At 49.7% G+C, this 18780-nt stretch overlaps 1 protein-coding gene across 1 annotated transcript in view; it reads right to left on the reverse strand.

The window, feature by feature from the left end:
* Positions 1-18115, reverse strand: part of MPPED2 (metallophosphoesterase domain containing 2) — a 645229-nt gene extending 627114 nt beyond the window's left edge. The window contains exon 1 of the mRNA XM_078683736.1: positions 17918-18115. The gene's annotated coding sequence lies outside the window, so the exon portion shown is untranslated. The remainder of the gene's footprint in view (positions 1-17917) is intronic.
* Positions 18116-18780: the final 665 nt, after the last annotated feature.

Below are 18780 nucleotides of genomic sequence, written 5' to 3' on the forward strand. Positions count from 1 at the left end.
CAGAGAAACAATAGCTCAGAAGTATTATTGAAAAGATCCACACCTCTCTTAGTAGGCAACAGTTGTAATTCTAATTAGTATGCTTTGGAATCAGGTAGTGGCATTTGACGTCACAACTAAAGTACAATAGATAATAGAACAGAGTGCTTATAACACTTATATCACCGTCACTGGTGAGTAGGGATGTCCCAGCCAAACTGCGATCAGGACATTAGAGGCAGGTTTTTGGACGATTATTGCAGGCGTTTGCCTATTGTATTCTTAGAAGGCAATCGTAAAGTACACACTGAAGCCCATGAGGATTTTAAATGACAGCCATTAATTAAATATTGTGTTTAAGTGTGTAAAAAAAACATTTTACTTGGTTTCTAGTTGAATTCAATCGTAGACTCATGCAGGAATAAATCCGATAATTCATATAAATGACATTGTAGTTCTGCAAATATGGGCTGTGAAAACTGCACTCTGATAAATAACAACCGCCGAACACGTGTTGCAGGTAAATCAGGAAGCAAAACAATAATAACACCATGTCGCAGAGACAAGCGGATTAGATAGATGTGCAGGACGAGGCAAGGTGAGCTTGCAATATGAAGTAATGCAAGACCTTTCAATCCAAGAGACTTTTTTAAATTGGTAATCTGATGGCCCACCAAAAACTACACAAAGGACTGCACTATACCAATGCACACACGTTGTTCATTAAACAAAAGATACAAACAGAAAATAAATTACATACAAAGATTGCTATAAACAAAAAGGACAGAGATAACAGTTCCCACAACCTCCTAAAAAACATAGAAAGCATCATGGGAAAAAAACATAAAAAGCAGCATGGAAGTGGTACAGCAGACTGCTAAGAGTGAAACTGTTGAGTGCACAGACGGGAACATTATCTTGGTGTACTGCCAAAATATACATTGAAAGAGCAGAGTGATGTGGTTCTAGGTGGTTTGGGTGACTTAAATATCAGACGCCTCAGGCAATTTCGCACCAATTGATCAATGAATAAACAAGCACTTGCTGATGAGTCAGTAGACATGCTGGTGCAAAACTGCCTGCCATTAGTGCCAGTTACATAATGTGGCCGTTAGTTTAGGTAAAATTAATCTGTGTCCAAAATATACCATACTTAGCCACTTAGGGTATCCTGTAGGCAAGGATGTGCTTCGTGGCGCTTCCAGGGACATGCAAGCTATGCCCAGACAGGAAATCATGAGACAGCATGAGCTGAGTACATATTATAAGCCAGGACAGTAAGAACAGGTGCAGCGACTTTTCTACAAATCAGCAATAAAACGTAAGGCTAACTCACAAATCATGAGTGGAGTAAGTAGAGTAGAACAGGACACAATCAGTATTGAAGGACCTCCAGAATTGACTCAGAAGATAGCAATTATATTTGAGAACTCAGCATCACACTTTTCAGTGAGGACGCTGCTCAGAGGAACATATATCTGGCTACATAAGGACATCATCCAGGAGGGTGGATACAGCTAGTGATGGGGACTAGATATGACGTGGGTAAATAAAACAACAAGTATATTATGTAAAAACAAGGGACAATGTAAACATTCACATGCACAATATTCAACCTAAGACAGTGGCTCTTAACCTGTGGTCTGGGGACCAATGGTGTTCCGTGAGGCCTCTTCAGGGTCTCTGCAGATGTTTTACAAAATTAAATAATATAAACATTAATAAATTATCATTAATAAAGTATATACAAATGAAGAAGCAAAACTGAAAATGTAAAATCTTTTTCTGTATTTGATTGTGAATTTAACAGAATATTTCAATATTTGGGCATTTGCTTGATTTATTCTTGTTTTTGTATTTTTGTGTATTGTTTTGAGGTTCAAATCATAGAAATTGCTTAGGCAGGGGATCCTGGCTTCCAGTAATGACTCGGCAGGGGTCCTCAGGTTCCAGTAATTGAGCGGGGGTCCACGGCAGTCAAAAGGTTAGGAACCACTGACAAAAATATTAAATAATCCTATCGCAGATTCTATAACAGGCGAAATAGTTACGTTCTCTGGTTTCGTTATTAAAAGGAAGTGAGGCAGAGAATGATGAAATAATTCGCCCCACAGATCACACAAATGAAAACTAAGCTGACCTCCTCCAATTATATTTAAAGTATTACCAATACAGTTTCCATTCCTGCATCTTTGTCTGATATCCTAATATACTCTGGATGTTGCACTGTTGGTTTACTTGTATCGAACAAGTTAGGCCAACAACTGAAAACCATGACTGTGGGTGAAAAGTTAATGATTGGAGACAGCGTTTGTGATGGCCAGAAGTGAGGTGGTCACCACAGTGAAAACTGCAATGACAGCACAGGACCTGTGACAAATGTCTCAGTAATTGAGGGCCCCAAGGAGGCCAAACGTTACCGCCCCTTTCAATTACCAGGCGCGATACATTTATTACGAGGAGGAGTGTAGGGTAGAAATTTCAGCATGACAAAATTTAAGAGAGACAGGCAGATGTTGGTGCAGAAAGCGCCAAAATCTGCATCTTATCCCACATTAGAATGTAGAAATCCTGTAATAGTTCATATTTACTGCAGCCATTAAATTCTGAACCCTGCGGTCTCTGATTTTAATTGGTGTGATACGTTTTGCATCCCCTGACTGGGGCACATGTAATAGAACCTGGAGTCGGTACTTCATGCACTTATCAAGCCTCATTCCTCCTGTGGTAGAATGAAGTAGCTCAAAGTAATGGTTTTACTTCTTTTTTTCTTTACAGTGCAGGCAGCCAGGGTGGTGACACTATCTTACAATGCCAAACCCAGAGCAGGAAATACAAACATTCAACTACAAATGCAGAACAGTGACCTATCTGACTTCCCTTTTATGTTTTAGACACTGGAGCATTAGGGGGTGTGGGCTAGTGGTTCCTTTGAAAATCTTGGCATCTGAAGCCCATACAAACTCTGTACTGGCACTTGAGCAAAAATGGTGTGATTCCGACTCCGAGCACAATCCCTCTGCTTGAAACAGTAAATATGTGTGGTGTAGAAGTAATGTGTGCAATTAACTCTACACGCAGGGCAACTGGAATTATGAGATTCTGTGGCCACAGCGTTTTCCACATAATTATGGATCTGCTGCACTTGCCACAAAATCCATCTATTGCATTATTTGCAGATGTTAACAAAAAAAGAGTTTCTTCTCAAAGGGATCCAAGGTTACTAAAACGCAACTGTGTGCCTCGCAGGGGTAGGACCTTAGTAAATATTAATTGTTCATCTTTCTTCTGCTGTATTAAAGTGTTAACCTGATACTAAAGAGGCGAAACCTTTGTCATTTTAAATGGCGTGTGCTTTGTCTTTGGACCACAGAATTGCACGGCACTTGTGAAGTTGCACACACAGACACTACTGTCCTCATCCGATTGGGGATCAAATAGACTACAAGCTCAGACCCTACAGAGCGTAGTGTGGGCTGTGTCTCAAATGTCATACAAATATTGCATCTTGCACACGTTCTCTCCTCAAGAGAAAGCGTCAACCTCATGGGCAAGCAGACACCTCCCGCCTCAGCACACTGCAGGCGGTAACGACACGTCTGACCTTTCACGGAGATGAAAGGGACCCTTGACCGGGGTCGGGGTCGTGGCCCTGTAACCCGAGAGCCTGCCCCCGAGCTTCACCGATGTGCAGAGCAGCTCCATTGGGGCACCGCTCGGAGCCTGAGCTCCGCGTAGACACGAGATCCTCAGGTGCACGGCTTCAGATTACAAACCGAGAGTGTGCAGCTCTGATGGTCTGGGCGCCTGCTGCGGTGGCGCGTCCAAGTAATCGAAATTCAAAGCACGCGCCTCAAGAACAGTTTAGCAATGTGAGAGTGATAGAAACACCGGCGCTTTGTAATGCTCACAGACAAGCGCTGTGAGCAAGAAAAGGGACTACAATTTAAAAGAACTCACGCGGACCTAATACTGAAGAGGAAGAGATGAAACGCGCGCCCCTTCAGGTTGACGAACCGCAGGTTCTGCTGAGTGTGGCGGCTGAAGCCTTCTTGAGGCCTGCCCCGGGCACGGGGGCACTACCCTCGAACGCTGCTATGGACACTCCCTTTCTGGCTGTCGGTTCAGATCTTCTCGCCCCTAGCCAAAGCCTCAATAAAATGTTTATATTTCACGGCAACGTCACAGAATGGACCCTACAAAACTCCAAAGCTACTATTACAAGCCTAAGAGTGGAAGATCCCAGAATGATGGGCACGGCGTGGACGGATGCACCTCTGAACTCAAGTAACCCCGGCATCGCCCCTCTACCCCATCACAACAATCTTGGAATCTGACTGGAAATGCTGCAGTGCGCAGTAAATACATATTTCAAAAAGTACACACAGCAGAGCCTGTGCTTTTTGTTAGCGACGTGTCGCTGCGTTTGTTTCATACCCTCGCCTCTCGCTCCCCACACCACCGCCGAGGGAGGGATAACACCACAACATGTCGACGTAGGTGGACACCAACCCACACAGTGCGCTCTTCGGTGCTTAATTTCTGCAGGTGGTGAGCACCGCTCGCTGTTAGGTGGCTGGGCTTATTTTCACCACCAGAGTCTGTTCAAGAGAAAGAGAGCGGAAGCGCTAGAAAACAACAAGGACAGGAAACTGCGATAATAAGAAAAAGAGCCTGCAAGATCGACATGAAGAGAAGGAAAGTGGTAGGTAGGTGAGGGAAAAAAGACTGCGGTATGAGGGAGAGAACACTCGACTGTCTTGATATTCACCAACCCCGGCACTGAAAGGCAACTTTTCCTTGAACACCACCAGTTTTTAAGCACTGGCCGCTGCACCCGAGTTCTAATTCACTTCAGGAAATGCCGGCAGCGCCCCACCTTTAAAGGGATGATGTTACCCACAGCACTACGCAACTCACAATAACACGTTTACTGACAGTAAAGTTACTGACTGCGCGACAACGTCACGACAGAGCTTGAAACATGACGCAAAAAAGGTTGGGGAATGTGGCTTATTATGAATTAATGGTATCCAGAAGCACACATCTCCTCCAGGACAGACCTAATGGCAGCCGGCCATGTCCTAACGGATGTCCCGAGAAAGACTGGTGAAAAAACATTGTCCGGGCGTGTCTGACCACAAGTCATTTGCACCTTGAATACCCCTGGGCAGTGAAAAGATGAGCTGTCCGTGCAAACAGGTGCTGCAGGGGGACTGCAGACGAATTCCGAGGGTGACCCAACGAAGAACAATTCCCCATGGCCTCGGAAGACCGCGGTGAACGCACGGGTTCAGGAAAGAAGGAAAATTTCCTATTTAACAATTTGCAGAAACGACTCCATACTGACTTGCAACGGGCAAATGCATTTCTAGCAAACAAACGTACTACTTTCTTGGGGGAAATGTACGGAGAAGCTGCGAATTATAGCCGAAATGGCTACATTAAAAATGACTAAAATAAGAATCACATTTAAAGCGAAAATAATAATTCACTCAGCCCTCGCAAGTATTAGTATTAGAAAAGTCTGATGTAGAAAACTCGAGCAGTGACTGCCACAGCCTGCAGGGCGGGTGAGGGAGGGAGCAGTGTCCATCCCTGCTTACAGGGTATAACGGAAGCACCACTCCTATATGTGGGGTACACCACTAGGAGGTACTGTCTGATTTCGGGCCAGTGGTAATCAGTACTTGTAAGGTGTGTGTGTGTACCATAGTGGTGCCATCTAAAGATTCCTATTCTGCTGCCTCGTCTTCTGGCTTTAGGCCTTGAACTCCGCGACCCTACTTCCTGGATCCATTCTACTGCCACCTTCTCTGGCCTTCTACTCCTTGACCCTAATACCCAAGTTCCCATTCTGCTGCCGCTTCCTCCTGCTTCAGGCCTTCTAATCTGTGACTCTTCTTCTCCAGCTCCCATACTGCTGCCTCCTCCTCCAGCTGGCCCTCTACGCAGGGACACTAATTCCTGGTCTCATTCTGCTGCCTTCTCCTCTGGCTCTCTGCTCCGTTACCCTACTTTCCTCTCTCTCATTCTGAGGTCTCCTTTGACTTTTGGCCCTTCTCAGTGTTCGAAATGAGAGGGATCAGTGAAGCACGATGTGCCCATACTTTTTTAATTTAAGGAAAACAGTTCCTCTACTTTCTGTGAAAATATAACCATCCTGGGACGGTTAATTCCGAGAGTTGAAATGCCTCAGCTGAAGTGTAAGGCAGGGAGTCTCTCGTCCTGTGATACCGATGGAGGGGCAGACAGCTAAGCAAGCCTTCTTGCCAGGGTGCCTGCTGCCTGAAAGAAATTTAAATGTGCACAACCGGTCAATCTGCAAATGTAAAGGATTCTTGGAAGCCGGTATTGGCTTTGATCAATGGAATCACTTGACACTTCCTGATGACACAGATTTATTCTTTTTTAATAGATTTGTAAAAGAGTTACCCGCTGAGCTGTGAAGTGTGTGTTTTGTTTAAAAGGAGCATAACACAGGCCTCTGCCCCCCAACTATTCATCACTGCTTCAACCATGATTCAATTCCTTGGCTCTCTGGTTACAGACACAGAACTCTAAATGCATTAACTAACAGAGGTTTCATAAAGTACGACAGTGCATTTCCCATTGGTTAACTTAACTTGCATTTATTTTACATTTAAGCTGTGTGTTATTTTTATATGTGCATACCTGAAGATGAAAGACCGAAAAGTTACAGTATGTTTTTTAGCCATGAGTTTCATCTCACCCTGCTGCCTCTTCCTACTCTGGTTCTGACCCTCTTCCTAGTGACAATACTTTCCCAGCCCCCATTCTGCACCCACCTACTATGGCTTCTGGCCCTTTACCCTGTGACCGTTCTTCTTCCAGCTCCCATCACACTGCCTGCTCTTCTGGCCCTCTACTCCATGACACTACTTCCCTGGCTCCCACTCTTCTGCCTCCTATTCTGGCTTCCGGCCCTTTACTCCATGACACTAGTTCCCTAGCTCCCACTCTACTGCCTCCTATTCTGGCTTCCGGCCCTCTACTCCATTACACTACTTCCGTGGATCCCACTCTACTGCCTCCTATTCTGGCTTCCGGCCCTTTACTCCATGACACTACTTCCCTGGCTCCCACTCTTCTGCCTCCTATTCTGGCTTCCGGCCCTTTACTCCATAACACTATTTCCCTGGCTCCCACTCTACTGCCTCCTATTCTGGCTTCCGGCCCTTTACTGCATGACACTACTTCCCTGGATCCCACTCTGCTGCCTCCTATTCTGGCTTCCGGCCCTTTACTCCATGACACTACTTCCCTGGATCCCACTCTGCTGCCTCCTCCTCTGTCACAGTAGCCCGTGACCCTACTTCCCGGCTTCCATTCTGCTGCCTCCTCCTCTTACTTCAGGCCCTTCATTTCATGACCTTACTTTCCTGCTCCTGTCACTCTACCTCCTCCTCTGGCCCGCTACTTCCTGACCCAACTTCTACGGGTGCTATTCTGACGCCTCCTCCTCTGGCCCTTTAATCCATGACCATACTTCTCCAGCCCCAATTCTGCTGCCTGCTTCTGCCCTACTTCCCCAGGTCCCATTACAATTTTTATTGGTTCTGGTTCCACACCCTCTACTCTTGCTCTTACTCCCACAGCTAATTTCTGGTGCCTTCTTTTCTGAATCCAGACCCCTACTCCTGCTCCTGCTCCTACTCCCTCTGCCTCCAGACCACCAAACCCCCACACAAATTCTTATGCCCCCCAGCTCTAATTCCACTGTCTTCTATCTCTGGCTCCGGAAACTCAACTCGCTGCCCCTGCCATCAATCAATCAATCAATCAATGAACTTGTAAAGCGCACTACTTACCCGTGAGGGTCTCAAGGCGCTGGGGGGAGGTGCTGCTACAGCTCGAAGAGCCAGGTCTTGAGGAGCCTTCTGAATGTGAGCAGGTTTTGGGTCTGTCGCAGATGGAGCGGGAGGGTGTTCCAGGTCTTGGCTGCGCGGAAGAAGGATCTGCTGCCGGACGTTGTTCGTTGGATGCGTGGGACGGCAGCCAGGGCGAGGCTCGCGGAGCTGGCGGGCAGGGGTGTGGAAGTTGAGTCTGATGTTCAGGTAGGCTGGTCTGGTTTTGTGGAGTGCTTTGTGCGCGTGGGTGAGGAGTTTGAAGGTGATCCTCTTGTTGACGGGGAGCCAGTGCAGGTCTCTCAGGTGGGAGGTGATGAGGCTGCGGCGGGGGACATTGAGGATCAGTCGGGCAGAGGCGTTTTGGGTGCGTTGTTGTCATCGCAGGAGTTTCATCGGGATTCCTACGTAGAGTGTGTTGCCGTAGTCCAGCCTGCTGCTGACGAGGGCTTGGGTCACAGTTCTTCTGGTTTCGGGTGGGATCCACTTGTAGATCCTGCGAAGCATGCAGAGGGTGTTGTAGCAGGAGGAGGAGATGGCGTTGACCTGCTTTGCCACTCAGTCTCTCTCCTACTCCCAAGACTCACCTTCAAGCTCCTTGCTCCTCTAGCTCCAGACACCCTACTCTCTGTACCTACTCCCAAGTCTGACACTCCACTGTCTTCTATTTCTGTCTCCAAGCTCCCCGCGCTGTCTCTGATCCTACTCTGAAGGTTCTCATTCTGCTGTCTTCTGGCTGCAGACTCCTTGCCGCCTGCTACCGCCTTACCCTGAAACCTCTCTGCCTTCTTCACCTAGCTCCTGAAAGCCAGCTGCAAGACCCCCTGCATCCAAATAAGCGTCTGCCATCCCCCCAAAGCTGAATCACAGTTGACAGTTCCCCTAATCTGGATCACAGCCGAGAGCTCCCCTAATCTGGATCACAGCTGAGAGCTCCCTGAATCCCGATCACCGCTGACGGCTCCCCGCATATGGATCAAAGCTATGAACTCCCTGAATCTGGATCACAGCGGAGAGCTCCCTGCATCTGGATCACAGCTGAGAGCTCTCCGCATCTGGATCACAGCTGAGAGCTCCCTGAATCCGGATCACAGCCGAGAGCTCCCCTAATCTGGATCACAGCTGAGAGCTCCCTGAATCCGGATCACCGCTGACGGCTCCCCGCATATGAATCAAAGCTATGAACTCCCTGAATCTGGATCACAGCGGAGAGCTCCCCGAATCTGGATCACAGGTGAGAGCTCTCCGCATCTCGATCACAGCTGAGAGCTCCCCACATCTGGATCTCAGCTGAGTGCTCCCCGCATCTGGATCACAGCTGAGAGCTCCCTGAATCCGGATCACCGCTGACGGCTCCCTGAATCTGGATCAAAGCTGTGAGTTCCCTGAATCTGGATTACATCTTCGAGCTCCCCGCATCTGGATCAAAGCTATGAACTCCCTGAATCTGGATCACAGCGTAGAGCTCCCTGCATCTTGATCACAGCTGAGAGCTCCCCGCATCTGGATCACAGCTGAGAGCTCCCTGAATCTGGATCACAGCTGAGAACTCCCTGAATATGGATCACAGCTGAGAGCTCCCTGAATCTGGATCACAGCTGAGAGCTCCCCGCATCTGGATCACATCTGAGAGCTCCCTGAATCTGGATCACAGCTGAGAGCTCCCTGAATCTGGATCACAGCTGAGAGCTCCCTGAATCTGGATCACAGCTGAGAGCTCCCCGCATCTGGATCAAAGCTGTGAGCTCCCTGAATCTGGATCAAAGCTGTGAGCGCCCCGAATCTGGATCACAGTTGAGAGCTCCCCGCATCTGGATCACAGCTGAGAGCTCCCTGAATCTGTCACACAGCTGAGCGCTCCCCACATCTGCTACATAGTTGCAAGCTCCCCAAATCGGATACTTTGTCTCCAACTGCACAACTGTATAGATGCTTGCTCTTTCATCTTTTAATACACAGCTGCCTACTCCACTATCTTCTCATACACCGCTGCCTACTCCACTATCTTCTAATACACAGCTGCCTACTCAACTATCTTCTAATACACCGCTGCCTGCTCCCTCATGTTCTAATGCATAGCTGCCTGCTTCCCTGTCCCTAGTCTCCAACTGCACAGCTGCTTGCTCTGACCAATCTCGTAATGCACAGTGCCTGCTTTGCCCACTCCCTTAAGCAGAGCAGCCTGCTCCATCATGCCATAGTGCACACCTGTCTGCTCCACTAATCTTTTGGCAGTTGACGGCCCCCTTACCTCCTACTGCACTTTTGTCTGATTCGCAGTGCACACCAGCCTTATTCACAATCCCCTAACACAGAGCTGCCTGCTCCGCCCATGTCCTAACACACACCTGCCTGCTCCACCACATTCTAACAGAATATACAGTTGCCTACTGCGCTTACTCTACTAATCTTTAGCTTCCTGCTCCCCAATCTATTGAAAGTTGATTGCTCCCTTCCATTGTCTCCTATGGCACAACTGCTTGCTCCGACCACTCTCCTAATGCACAGCTGCCTGCTCCCGTCATTCTCCTAATGCATAGCTGCCTGTTCCACCATGCAGCAGCGCACACCTGTCTGCTCACAATCCTCTAAAGCACAGTCGACTGCTCTACTAATCTGTTGACGGGTGACTGCTCTCTTGTCTCCTACTGCACACCTGCCTGCTCCGCCCATTTCCCTCCGCACCGCTGCCGCCTCTGCCCACTCTCTTCATGCACAGCTGGTTGCTCCACCATGCAGCAGTGCACACCAGCCTTCTCCACAACCCCCTAACACACAGCTGCACCCGGCCCGCCCCATCTTCTAATGAACACCTGTCTATCATGGCACAGCTGTCTGTTGCCTCCATTCCGCTCCGGACCCCTGAATTTCCGCTCTCCGCCTGATGCACCGCCGCATCTTGTGCCTGTCTCGATCTCCACTGCCTGCTCAGCGGCTCCTAATGCCTGGTACCAGATTCTTCCCAGTAGCCCGAGCTCCTTGCCACCTCCTCTGGCCACGGCACCCTGCTGCCTGCTTCCCCTGGCTGCGGCCAGAGCTGCCTGCTTCCCCTGGCTGCGGCCAGAGCTGCCTGCTCCCCCTGGCTGCGGCCAGAGCTGCCTGCTTCCCCTGGCTGCGGCCAGAGCTCCCTGCTTCCCCTGGCTGCGGTCAGAGCTGCCTGCTTCCCCTGGCTGCGGCCAGAGCTGCCTGCTTCCCCTGGCTGCGGTCAGAGCTGCCTGCTTCCCCTGGCTGCGGCCAGAGCTGCCTGCTTCCCCTGGCTGCGGCCAGAGCTGCCTGCTCCCCCTGGCTGCGGCCAGAGCTGCCTGCTCCCCCTGGCTGCGGTCAGAGCTGCCTGCTCCCCCTGGCTGCGGTCAGAGCTGCCTGCTTCCCCTGGCTGCGGCCAGAGCTGCCTGCCACCTGTCTGATTTCTGTGTGTATTGAGGTCCCCAGGCTGATTGACAGCTCGCATCCACGTTGCTAGCGGTGCTCACCGCTTGCATGCTGTGCGGCATTACACACCCTCAAAGCCAGCACCGGAAGCGGCTGATCCCTGCACACCCCATCCCTGCCCCGTGCTGACGGCGGCGCCCTGGCACACTCCGCACCAGGGAGAGATCAGCAGCCACGTCATGCCCCCTTACTGTGACCCTTAAAGTTTAGGGCACCCCCCGCCGTGCAGTAGAATGAGACTGCCGCAGCACCATCCATCATGTGCCCTCAGGCATCCCTGGGCCCTGCACAAGGAAGGCGTAGAAGCGTTCCTGGTGTACTCGCTGAAAGGTGCAAAGAATTATGCACAGCGCACAGAAGAGGACGCCGTGTGATGTGCAAGTGCCCACCAGGGAGCCCTGATGCACAGCACAATGAGGAGTACCGCCCGCTTTAGACTAACACTTTGTATTTTCTGTATGCATAGAGCACAGGGCACTGAGGGGGAGATACATCAAACCCTGGCAAACCTTGTACTCACACATGGTAGACTCAATATTAGGGTGCATTAACCACACAATGTCCTGGCACACCCCGTCCTCCCTGTGCGGCTCCGGCACATAACACACACACACACACACTGTATTCAGAGAGGCACACAACGCAAATGAGGAACTTCATTAACACTCTACCCTCCGACACAATCCGTGGTACCGGAGGCCGGCCCCCACCATGCCACGAGGAACCCCCCTACTCCCTACCCTCGCACCCCGGATCCTGTCACACAACGCAATATGGGACGTGACCCATTCTCCGTCCAACGTTAAGTGAATGCACACAGGGACCGCAGAGGTGAATTACAGCCGTTTTCTACCCAAAAAATATTTATATGGGCTTTTGTAAATGCACCGATGACAAATAAAACTAAGTCCTGGAACAATTGTCCTCTCGACGTTTTTAGCACACTATGATTACTTCTTACAGATTCCACAACTTATCTGCGAGGGTCTTGGATCCTCCTTTCAAACATCTTGTCCTGAGGATCGTCTCATAGATGCATTTCAGAAGAGACCGAAACGTCAACGCCCCAACCCATTTTCCTTTTAGTTTTGTTAAGAATATTATTGGGAAAATCTGATCCTATGTTACGGACACTCTCCATTCTGTTTACGTTTGGTAATAGGTTTATGTGGATTCATGACTAGTGAGTTCTAAGTGTAAACATTTGTTGTGATCTGTTATCAATGCTCTTCGAGTAGCTTCCTATTTTTGAACCCCAATATGCAATCTTGTTTCTTTGACTACAATATAATGAACTAAGAAATACACCTGCTTGTGTTGTTTCATTCTTTTTCTTGAATATATATACAGTAATTTGCTTTTCATTAAGTGTTGATGTTATTGCTTGACATTTATGAAGTAATTGTTAATTTTATTCAAATACATTTTTAAATATATCCCTTGTTGGTACTATTAGCCAACACTTATCTACCCAAGCCCACAAGGGTATTCTGGGACATACATATCAACATAGTGAGTAGTATGACCAATCCGTACACTGGCTGCAAAACACAGTGAGGGGCATCACCCATTCCATATCCTACTACAACACAGTGAGGGGTATAACCCATTCCATATCCTACTACACAACACAGTGAGGGATATCACCCATTCCATACCCTACTACACAACACAGTGAGGGGTATAACCCACTCCATACCCTACTACACAACACAGTGAGGGGTATCACCCATTCCATACCCTACTACACAACACAGTGAGGGGTATCACCCATTCCATACCCTACTACACAACACATTCCATACCCTACTACACAACACAGTGAGGGGTATCACCCATTCCATACCCTACTACACAACACAGTGAGGGGTATCACCCATTCCATACCCTACTACACAACACAGTGAGGGGTATCACCCACTCCATACCCTACTACACAACACAGTGAGGGGTATCACCCATTCCATACCCTACTACACAACACAGTGAGGGGTATCACCCATTCCATATCCTACTACACAACACAGTGAGGGTATCACCCACTCCATACCCTACTACACAACACAGTGAGGGGTATCACCCACTCCATACCCTACTACACAACACAGTGAGGGTATCACCCACTCCATACCCTACTACACACACAGTGAGGGGTATCACCCACTCCATACCCTACTACACAACACAGTGAGGGGTATCACCCACTCCATACCCTACTACACAACACAGTGAGGGTATCACCCACTCCATACCCTACTACACAACACAGTGAGGGTATCACCCACTCCATACCCTACTACACAACACAGTGAGGGGTATAACCCATTCCATATCCTACTACACAACACAGTGAGGGGTACCACCCACTCCATACCCTGCTAAACAACACAATGATGAGTATCCTCAGGGCTTTAAGCCGGCTGGGGCTTGCCGGGCTCAGCAACTGCAGTTTTAAAAAGCAGGTGCTAAGACGGGTCCCTATCGGGCTCTACATTTTTGCCCTCACCTTCAGGGTGAAAAACAAAGCATAACTGCGCGGCAGTACCAGCCTTCAGTGCCTCTGATGTAACTTCAAATAGACTGGTAAGAGTTCTATCACAGTCCCACCATTACAGAGATGAAGCATTTTCAATATTAAATACAACGAAGCCATGGTTGCTGCTTATTCATTTTATGCAACTAACAACCATTGGCAAAGCCAATAGTACTGGCTTGTTGTAAGTGTAATGTTACTTGCTGTATTGTATATCTGGATGTAATGACAGAAATAGCAAAATACTAGTTGGGAGGCACACTTAGTTAAGAATAAATTTTCAGCTTAGGTGCTTTTAAGCCAGGCCCTTAATTACATCGGCCACGCCCCTCTGAGAGACCCCCCCAGTTTTTTTAAATCCCACTTAAAGCCCCGAGTATCACCAATACATACCCTGCTACACAACACAATGAGGACTATCACGCACTCCAGACCCGGTTATGCTACACAATGAGCGGTACCACCCACTCCATACTACACAATAAGGGGCATTGCCCACTCCATGCCCTGCTACACAACACAATAAGGGGTATTGCCCACTCCATACCCTGCTAGACAACACAGTGAGTAGTATCACTTACTCCAAATCCTGGCTACACAACACAGTGAGTAGTATCACTAACTCCAATTCCTGGGCACAACACGAGGGGTGTCGCCCACTCCACTCCCTGCTACATAGACAATGAGAATATCACTAACGCCATACCCTGCTACAAAATACAACGAGGGGTATTACCCACTCGCTAACCTGCTACACAGTACAATTAGGGGTATCACTAACTCCAAATCCTGGCTACAGAACACAATGAGGGGTATCACCCATCCATACTCTGCTACACAACACAATGAGTACATGACCCATTTTATATCCAGGCAGACAACACAGTGAGGGGTATCAAGTACTTCATATCATTCTACACCACACAATGTGTGATGTGAACCATTCCATATTCGGGTACACAACACAGTGAAGGGTACCACCCACTCCATTCAATGGATCACAACACAATGTGGCATATGGGACACTTTAAATCCAGGCGGACAAAGCAAAAGAGGAACTTCACCCAGTCAAACGCTGCCACGGCCAGGTGCATTGAAAGCAGCCCTGACGCACACTACAATAAGGAGTATCCACCACTCAATTCCCTGGCAGAGTTTGACACAACCTGGAACAAAATACAATGGTGAAGCACAGCAATATACCCTCCAGGCTGTACAAGACGCACACTTCAGTGAGGAATCTTATCCCACCTGCCCTGGTTCAGCCTCTCACTTTCGGTAACCTTGGCACAGAGCACAATGAGACGCATCACCAGCTGTGTGCCTTGGGTCAGCTTGTCATACTAAGGGTTTTATGGTGGAACACAGGGAAATACGTCGCAAGCCTTAACCACGCATTTTTATCACACATTTTTTTATTAACGTGTATGTTTTTTAAAGTGGATGCCATTACCATGCATTGTTTATTTATTTAAAAACAATGTATTTGTAGGGAGGGACCCCTCATGCCCCTAGCTCACCTTAAATGTGTGGTAACGGCATTTGTTGTAAAAACATACACGTTGTAAACACATGAGTGCTTAAAAATGTGTGATTAATTCATAACGTGGTAAAAACCTCCTTGTAAAGGTTGTTTCCCCATACCAAGTAGGCCAGGCACACCTCACCATCAGGGGATGCGGAGTGTGAACCTCACTATATTCTGCCACATAACACAAATGAGGAACCTCACCCATGTTATGCCCTATCACAACCTGGTGCAGCCTTAGCCTGGCAGAGTATCAACCAGTCTGCCTACACGTTGGCACAGCCTACGGCATTGAGTACCGCTGACAGTACAATGACGGGTGTCACTGACGTTAGTTATAATCTGGCACCCTAGAGGCAGCTATGGCACACAGTGCAAAGAAGATTCTCTCCAAGGAGCGTAGCTACCACTGGTGCAACAGGTGCAGTGACACTGAGATCCAGAGGCACCCACTGAACCCTGATTATTGCTGTATTTTATCATTCAAACAGCAGCCAGTGGGTCCCTTTTCTTCCTTGCGCTAGGGCCTGGCATCACCCAATATACAGCCCCTGGCTGCCTTCAGTGCATCAAAGAGCTCAGCGAGCAGCACACTCTGCACTTTAATACATAAGCAACCCTAGTGCATCATACAAAGAGGACTTTCTCTCAGGACCTACCGGGGGAATACCCGTAGCACTGCAGGTCAGCCTACCACACACCACAACGAGGAGCACTGCCCACTTCATACCCTGGCAAGCAACTCTCTCGAGGTAGCCCGGCACGCATACAGTAAAGGCAGTCGCCCCATGTCTACCCTGGCACACCTCGGGCAGTTTCGCCAGCACTGCTTCACAGCCCAAGTGACGTGGGCAGCAGGGATCTCACACCCTTCTCGTGAAGCCCAACAACCGTAGGATACGAGCGGGTACAACCTCAGACACACAACATTTGATTCGAGCATTTCTGGCTGCTTTGGGAGAGTGCGGCCATGGCACACAGCGCAGGTGCAGCAGGGCCCTTTTCCCATCCATCGCATGGCAGCCCAGGAAGTCCTGGTGCCCTACACTATGCATATAAGGCGGCACTCGGCGCATAATTATCACCCATGCCACGTGCCTTCTGCGCTGTTCGTGGTGCACAATGAGAGGATTCCTAGAGGCAGCGAAACTCAGGGCATGTCCCTGTCACTATATCCAACGGGCAGCCCCGGCACAGCTCAGCAGGAAGGCACTCGCATTCAATTATCACCTCTGCACACTCAATGCAGAGGAAAAAGCACTGTGCCTCAACCCGAGAGCCCTGCACTCCGAGGCAGCGGCGGCACCGCTGCAGCTCCCAGCATCAGCGCAGAACTTCTAAATGAACAGCAAACAAGAACCAGGTGACCGCCCCCTGCTTCACCTGAAAGCACTTCACGGTACCAATGAGCACAGGACATCCATCCCTGCATCTCCCCGGGTGCACAGAGCAGCGAGAAGCACCACCTGCCCCTGCTATGCTCAGAAAGCACTGCACAATGAGGAAGCTCTAGTTCCCGGTTTGCACGCGAGGAGAGAGCAGTGCTTACCCCTGCACCACCCCCGGTGCACTGCACGCGAGGAGAGAGCAGTGCTTACCCCTGCATCACCCCGGGTGCACTGCACGGCGAGGAGAGAGCAGTGCTTACCCCTGCATCACCCCGGGTGCACTGCAAGGCGATGACCGGGAGCACTCTGCCTATATCCCCTGGTCCACCTCGCAGGGATGAGACAGGGGTGCATATTCCGTGCTGCTTCACCCCGCGTGCGCTGCAGTGTGAGGAGGCAGCACCCCTCACACTGCGTCGCCTGCCGGAAGCTCCTAAGCGCCCGGCACAATGAGCGCCGCCTGCACCCGCTCTCATCGCTGTCCTGGATTCCCTCCCTGACCCTTTTAGTTTCACTTTCTGAACGGCTCGCAATGCATCTATTCTCCTCCCTCATCCTCACGCGGAGGCGCATCCCGTGACCCCCGCGCCGCCCCCTCGGCAGGCTCGGGCCTCGGAGATCGTGATCCCCCGGGCGGCCTCTGGATCTCATCTCGGCGGGGTGCAGAGGAGAGCCCGGGCTGGAAGGCAGGGGCGGGCTGAGATGTCACCCCCGCCCCCAACCAGTGCACGCAGAGCCGGGGAAGGCTGCTGGAACAAACGAGCTGCGAGCCTCGGATCAGCAGCCCCGGGCACCCCTCAACCTGACCCCGCTCCTTCATACGGGTCTCTGGCCTCCGCCTCACCAGGCATCAGCCACTACTGCCGGCTGCGCCTCTGTAAACAACAGAAAAAAGCATCCCTCCGGCAGAAACGCAGAAGAAAAAACAACAAACGAGGCGGGAGAGTGCGTGGGGACGTCCCAGCTTTTAATAAATGCTTTCCAAATGAAAAATACAATCCGGAATATCATATTTCAGAAGCAGACACTCCATGCCCCAGCCGTGCTTTTGTTGTTTCTGCAGCAGCAGGGACAGCCCCTGCCTGCGCCCTCTCTGACAAGCAGCCACCTCTTAACCCAAGTCTTTGTGTTCTGCTTGTATTCCCCCTCCCCTCTTGTGATTTATTCCCCCTTCTCTCTGGTTACCTCTTACCCTGTGTCCCGGGGATGTCCTGTGTTCCGCTAGAGAAGCTCCTCCATGGGAGGTTGCGCCCCGGGGTCGGCTGGAGGTGGAGGTCGGTGCCGGGAGGGCGAAACCTTCGACCCTGAAGGTCCCCCGGCTGGTCGGAGTGGAATGAGAGAGAGAGGGAGAATGGAGCAGCCTCGCTCTGGCGCTGGCATCAGCAGCTGTGGAGAGAAAGAGAGAGAGGTGCAGTGCGAGGGGACTGCCACTGGGGTCAGGGAGCACAGCACCGGGAACTCCAGGAAATGTCTGCACACACCGCCTGCTGCAGCCTCCTCGGGGAGTCGGCAGCGTCTGCTGCAACCCTTTCATTTCACGCATGCAGCATCTCTGCCCCTCCTCACAGAGAACATCCCTCTGACAGGGCAAAAGGGCCAATAACTTTTCTTTCTGTCAGCGGCAGCCACTGCTTCTCGTGTGATCTATTCCTGTGTTCTGGCGAGGGCAGCATTCGGCGGAGAGAGCCATAGGAGTCCGTGCTGTAGCCAGCAATGTTTAGTAAAATCGAAATAAAAACACACATTTTAGGCACAGGCATTAGAACAGTTGCAGATAAAAAAAACATAACACATTCTAGCTGCGCTCAGTTTAAATAATAGAATCACCACGTACTTCACCAGAACAGATTCCATGAGCTCTCCGGGGCTTCAAAAGATTAGTAAATGTAAGTTCAAAGTATCATAATAACCAGTGTGCTCTAAAAAGAGATTTTATATGAAACACGAGCTGTGGGTTTTCCAAACGTTCAGACTTTAACAATTTTCTCTTTAGGTAATATGAAAGTGTAATTGTCGTGTATTTTTTTTGCCATACGTTACACATGTTCCAACCAA

The sequence above is a fragment of the Lissotriton helveticus genome, chromosome 3_1 (genome assembly GCF_964261635.1).
Source record: "Lissotriton helveticus chromosome 3_1, aLisHel1.1, whole genome shotgun sequence".
NCBI classification, from domain to species: domain Eukaryota; kingdom Metazoa; phylum Chordata; class Amphibia; order Caudata; family Salamandridae; genus Lissotriton; species Lissotriton helveticus.